Genomic DNA, 6,603 nt, shown 5'->3' on the forward strand with positions numbered 1-6,603 from the left:
GCTGTGGGAAACGAAACTGAGTTTTCGCTAACGCACTGTGCTCCAATCATGTCAGATTGAACCATGTGGACTGAAGACGTGTGCAGTATAGTTGGCTGCAAAAATAGTGACTGGCACATTAAGTAATGCAATGAATCTGTCCAGCGAAGTTTTTGGACCGTTGCTGCAACTGTCCGTACGTATTACCCGCACTTCGAGATGTGTGGCTTTCTTCGAGGATACGGAAATTTGCTCATCCGCCAGCGTTGTATCGCTAACCTTCAAAAAAAGTGATTCAGCCGCGGTACGTCGGCAGGAGTGAGTACCGCTCGTTAAACAATGACAAAGGGAGTATCTCTGTTTCCCGCCATAGCACGTTTTGCTCAAAGTATCTACACACATCAACCGCACCTGGCCCGCAATCTAACGCCCACTCTATCGCCAACGTGTCAGTAAGTGAATGAGTGTACACTCGTATGTATGCGCACCATATACGCAGAATAAATGACTGATACACCGATAGCTCACCAATATTTCGTGACGGTCCGCAAGGATAAGCGAGTTACTCGTGATAATACATATTTGCTACAGGGCATTACAAGGTACAAAACGCCTACGTTTCAGGCGTTGCGCGCAGCAAGAACGAATCTATCGGAACGGAGCACACTCGCAGGCGATTAGGCAGAAATAATCAGATAGTGGACCGCACAAAGGAAATTTACTGAGTCAGAAATGGGACAAGCCGCTGCTTCAAAATATTTGCCAAATAAACAACGAAGAGCAAAACACAGTAATTCTGATTCAATTAATGATCAGAATGTTTGGATAGCGTGAAAGACATATTAAGCCTCGCTTTCAAAACAAGCACCATATACGCTGCTCTCGGGTTTGGACATAGTTTAATCAGCTCCCAAAGCGTTTTTGCGTGTTCTCTGAAGCTGTGGTCGTGTGTTCTCCGTGTATGATATCTCCCGAAACAGAGGTTTTCTAAGCCGCAGCGGCGTCATACACACCCATTGTAAACGCGGGGGCAACGGAGGCAGTTGAGACAAGCAATGCACGCGTCACCACATGATCAAACATGTCAGCGCGCATGGGAGTGCCCCGAAAAGAGTTAATAATGCTGGTCTATCTCGCGATAATTTATGAGTAGAGAGTAGAATACTTTATTAGTAGAGCGCAAATCACACAGTTGCGATAAGTAACACAATGTAACAACAGGCAGAAATTAATACACCAGAAAACTCCAATATTCGCAAACATTATTCTCAGCGACCTTATGCGCCTTCTGCAGAAGTAACGCCAGCTAATAGCGAACATACCACCGCATCGGTGACGCAACTGATTTTACCAATGCTTTTACCAATACCAACACAGAACTTCCCATTTCGTGCTCTCGCTGTAGCTCGATACACTTGTGAGATAACAGTTGCAGATGAATTTCGCGAGCTCATTTCCAGGCCTGCTTTTTCATCACAATGTGCAGAATTTGATAACTCAATAGTGTTAGCTAAGCAGAAAATTACTGCTTGCTATTGGGCACAACATCCTCAATTAGATTATGCTTTCACATTAAGCGAGCTACAATGTGCAATTGCATCATGCCGCCAAAAGTCTGCTTCTGGGCCCGACGGCGTTACGTACAATATGCTAAAGAACCTCGCGCCGACAGGTACAAATGATCTCTTAGACATCTATAATAATCTATGGATAGAAGGAACTGTACCTGACTGTCGGAAAGTCGCTCGAATCATCCCAATTTTGAAACAGGCTAAGACGTCCTTGTGCCTTGAATCCTTCCGCCCAGTTAGTCTGACAAGTTCTTTATGCAAAGTAATCGAGAAAATGATTGACGAGCGACTTCAGTGGTGGTGTAATGAAACGAATGTGTTGTTCAACTACTTAGCAGGTTTTAGAAAACTGAGATGCACAATGGATTCAATAGCGGATATAGTAGCCTATGTGGAACACGAACGTGCTTGTGTAAACTTGACGATAGCCGTATTCGTAGACATCAAGAAGGCATTTGACACTGTTAGTCACGTTCATGTTCTGATAGGTATGTTATTACTCGGAATGTCTGGCAGGTCCTGGCGATGAATTTCTGAATTTTTGTTAGGTCGCAAAATATTTGTTTAGACGGGTGTAGTTCATTTCTCGAAAATAGTAAGGAGAAGCAAGGAGGTGAACTACTGCTTATTTTAATGTGGATAATTACAAAAATGACGAAAAAGAACAACCAGTAGTGAGCGAAGGGAAAGCATTTTCTTTTTACTTTGAATTCGCCCACCCCTAGAAGGGCTGTATAAATTATCCAATAATTTTAAAATGTCAGTACACTGTGTGTGTTAGCAAGCGATTAATCGACCGAGTAAGTACTGACTAATTGACTTAATATTGTATTGATTGATTGAATAATTGATTGATTAGGTCTGTGATTGACTGAGCGCTTAATCGATTAAGTGAGTGAGTTAGTGAGTGGCCGCTCGAACGAGGGTAGCTGTGTAGGGTAAGGAAAGAAGGGTGCGACATTACTCGTTCCAAAGGCATAATGGTTTCCGAATGTCTGACGAGCGATTTCGTTAAAACAATAACAGATCAATTTTTTTATATCCTGCACTCCGATGGGATGGGATACCTGTGTACAAACGGGTCTCAATATTATTTATACTCCATTTGCTCTGTTCAGACGACGCAGGTGGTAGTCGATGATGGCAATTACCTTTTATTAACAGGGACGAGACACAAATTATCAACGGAAAAAAAGTAGCCACAATTTTTTCGTTGCCACATAAGTGCATCTTCTGTAGCTTGGTTGCGTACTAACAAAAGTGGAACGTTCTCCCTCTATGAGAGCAGTTTTCTCGCAGCCCTCAGATCATGTTTCTGTTGACCTTCCAGTTCGTGCCGGCTGTCGCCTATGCAGTGTCGAGTGAAGTGTTGAGTGGCGCACGTGCAAATTTAATGATACTTCTCCAGCGGCCCACTAACAACTATCTTGCCCACCAGATAACACCTAGTAGGCGGTAGGCGGCACGCCGAGAGGGCGACCCATTCTGATAGGGTCGTTGCAGGAGTCCGCCAGTAATTACACCACAGCACCACCGTTCACTAACGTCCTTTGACCTGAATGGCCAATCGTTATACGAACAGTCGCTTCTCGCACGCACATTCATTTTGCCCCTTGTAGCGTCCGGGAATGCTGTAGCCCAAGAAAGAATGAAAGAAACACAGGCACAAGCTACGCCTTTTCGGGGTTGAAAAAGCATCTCCAATAGCCGGGACCGCATGACTGCGCACACCTGGCGACTACCCAAGCCCGGGAGTCCGCGCGATAGCTCACGCTAGTGTTACCTATCTCGAGGAGACGTTATTGATTGCCCCAGGGAGCGCGAACCGTGGTCCCGGAATGGAGGAACTCCTTCGCCTTCTTTTATCTTGCCCATAACTCTCACGTGGCCTGCAACTGCTTGTCGTCCGCTTTTGTGGTGGCTTCTTGGACGATTCATTCGCGTTGGAGGAGGGCGCCTTGTCATTCTTCTATTTTTGGGGCCCGGTGGCCGCGGGCAACGGCATAGTGGTGTCGACTGTGTGTTTCACCAACTGCGTTCATCTCAGTCGCTGGACCGCGTTCTCTACTCACTCTCACGTTTTTCTGGGAGCAGCTCCTCTGCGCAAATCTTACTTCAGGTCTCTTGGAGTTCTTGGACCAGAATGCTGGGATTTGTTTCATCTTGAAGACCAGTGAGATCAATAAAAGAGAGGCCAGAGCGTCGCAGGTGCTTCTCGTCTACTCATAAGAAGGGCGAAACATCACTTCACTTTTTTTTTGCCGCTACGATAGACTTGTCGCAAGCCATATGTAGAAAAAAAGAAAAAAAAGAAACATTCACGAAAGGCTTCTCGCAGGACCTTAGAATTGACCACTAACTTTGCCCGACGTTGCAATGACAGTCAGTAATACCTGTAATTAATCAAGACATGATTTTCCTGTACGATGATGTATTCCCCAGCGTCGGTGCTAAGGACGAACAGCATTCTATTGCATAAGAAATAGATGATACTGGCGAGCTTGTAGTTCACTTATATTCGGGGGCTGTTCACCGAAATACTGTGGTAGCTGTACATATCAACAGCAACAAAATAAGTTATACCGCTTGAGCCAATGTTTATACTATTGAACTCGTACTATTGCGCCTATAGTTTTCTAGTTGCGGGGCTCCTTTAGATAATATGTTTTCTGTAAAGGTAATTACGTGTTTGCGCAATGCGAAAACTGACTGCAAATTTCGTAGTTTAAATTAATTTCTGAGTTCGTTTTGAAATGTCTAAAAGATGAAATCACTGCAGGTAGGCTGAAATGTTGTCGAATCAACTTTCTAACAACGCAACATTATGCTCGAAGTCAGATTCACGAGAGCACGTCTGCACGTTTTTATTTCGCTCTACATTGAAAACGAATTTGAACAAACAAAAACGTGCTTAGATGGATGAGGGCCTTTATTGGAATAGCAAGGAAGTTAGGCACCGGACTTCGCTTACAGAAGTAGCAGTGTTCAAAGTGTGTGCCAATCTACAAGACCCAATGTAAAAGATGGTAAATAAACTTTTCTTACATGCATAACACGTACTAACTTAGCGCCACCATGCGTTAGTAGTCCTATGCAGTGAAACACGCAGATATACGGTTATTTCTTTTTTCTTTCCTTTGCACCCTAACTTCTCAAAACACATGACCACTAGGACTCTATCCAAATATGCAAAGTTTCTCTGCCTATGCGAGCTTCCCGATAAATTTTAGTTCACGCGTGCTTATTGTGGACTGTTTTGAGCTGCGGAGCGCCAAAATTGCCTTATCGAGCTTCTCGATATGTGTGTACCAACATATTCCTAAATGCGCCTGTCCTGCTTAGTTTCGTATTCAAACATACGTTTATTTCGCTGGGTGCTGATGAAAAATTAATTTAAATTTCACACAAAAAAATTGACAGCACGCCTTTAGGCAAAAGCGCAATAGCAGTGCTTCGTCAACGAGCCCAGGGCACCCATACACTGTCTTTGACTTACCGAGACGTATTCACTCCGCTACACTACGGTCTTCGGTAATATTTTGCATGCAAACGCCAATGTAATCTGTGGTTCCTGAAATCAAAACATAATGTCACGTCCTCAGTAACAAGTTTCGGTCATCGAGGCGGCGCCGCAGTGACTCCTCACATCTCCGAGTTCTTTCGTCCCCGTTCTAGCGCAAGAATTTTCTTGATTTGGACAAATTCCTTCATTTAGCCAGACAATACGTAAAACTCCTACATTTAGGGAAAGTTTTCTAGCGTTGGCCCTACTGGCTACACGATGCATATTCTGTCGACGGCACTGCAGCCACACCTTTTTTTCTGGTGACAAACGAACACGACTGCTGCATAAAGATGGGGCGCTATAACGTAAAACTATTCCAAACTTTTTATTCCTTTTCTGCAATCAGCCCACCGCGATTGGCCAAAAACTTCTTTGGACCACCCCCACTTCACCTGCCTGTCACGCGACGGCCCGAAAACCGCGGTAGCTCCCCATCTGATATGACGTGTGCGCAATGATTATGCATAACTTGACGGAACAAAACAAAAACAGTTATTTCTGATTCGACGTCTTCTTGCCATTAGCCCTCGGCTATTGGTCAAAAGCTTTTGGGCTGCACCCATTTCCCCTGCATCTCACGCGACGTCACAAAACCGCAAGAACTTACCGCGTCAAAGTGGCGCGTACGCGTTAAAGATGTATTAATATGCCGAACCAAACAGAATTTTCTTCGGAATAGCAGTAGGCGGCCCCGTTCCGAAAGCCATAAAAGATGGCTGCAGCCGATCGCTCCGGCACTGGCTACTCGCCCCTGCCGGAGAGCATGGATTTATTTGCGTGTAATAGAACTTTTTGCGTGGCCGTGTAACGTTTTCGAGCACTTTCGGCACGTTTACGCTCTCGTTCTGCCAACAATTGTTTGCTAAGGATCCGTTTTAGCGTCATTCTTAAGCTTCCATTCCATGCCGCCGCGATTGTCGACGAGCCACCGCAAGCTAAGTGAGAGAAAGCAGACCAATCGCGGACGCCAGCGCCACCCTCTTCATCCGGTTATCGATATTCAGTGCAGTGGCTCTGCCCCATCGAATCCCTCTCCACTTGAGCATGCTCCTCACCTCTTGTGAGCCAATTAGATAAGACAAGCCGCACAGTGCAGGCAATGTTATTCGTTTTTCAAGCAAACAAAAGGGACCTCTTATGAACGAGGGGTGCATTTGATTCATTTGTTCAGACAACCCTGCGGGTGACCGCCCGATGCTTGCGTCGGAAGTTACGGAAATTTGACGTCAGGAGATTGGAATAAAAACACATTGCAATAGTTTTACGTTATATGGCTCTTGTACACGTCGCACTGATTTCTTTTTTTAATAGAACAATTGCACGACGTTACAGAATACGGCATAATGATGCTACGCTCTCGAGAGATGTTTATTCAGATGTCATGTAGAGGCATTCGCGACTGCTTTGATGTGTTGTGAGCCTATCAAGTCCCAGCTATAGCCAGCCGAACGCCCTCTTACTCTTCTCTATCCAACTTACGTGCACACT

Source organism: Dermacentor variabilis, chromosome 2 (assembly GCF_050947875.1).
Source record: "Dermacentor variabilis isolate Ectoservices chromosome 2, ASM5094787v1, whole genome shotgun sequence".
In the NCBI taxonomy this organism is placed as follows: Eukaryota; Metazoa; Arthropoda; class Arachnida; order Ixodida; family Ixodidae; genus Dermacentor; species Dermacentor variabilis.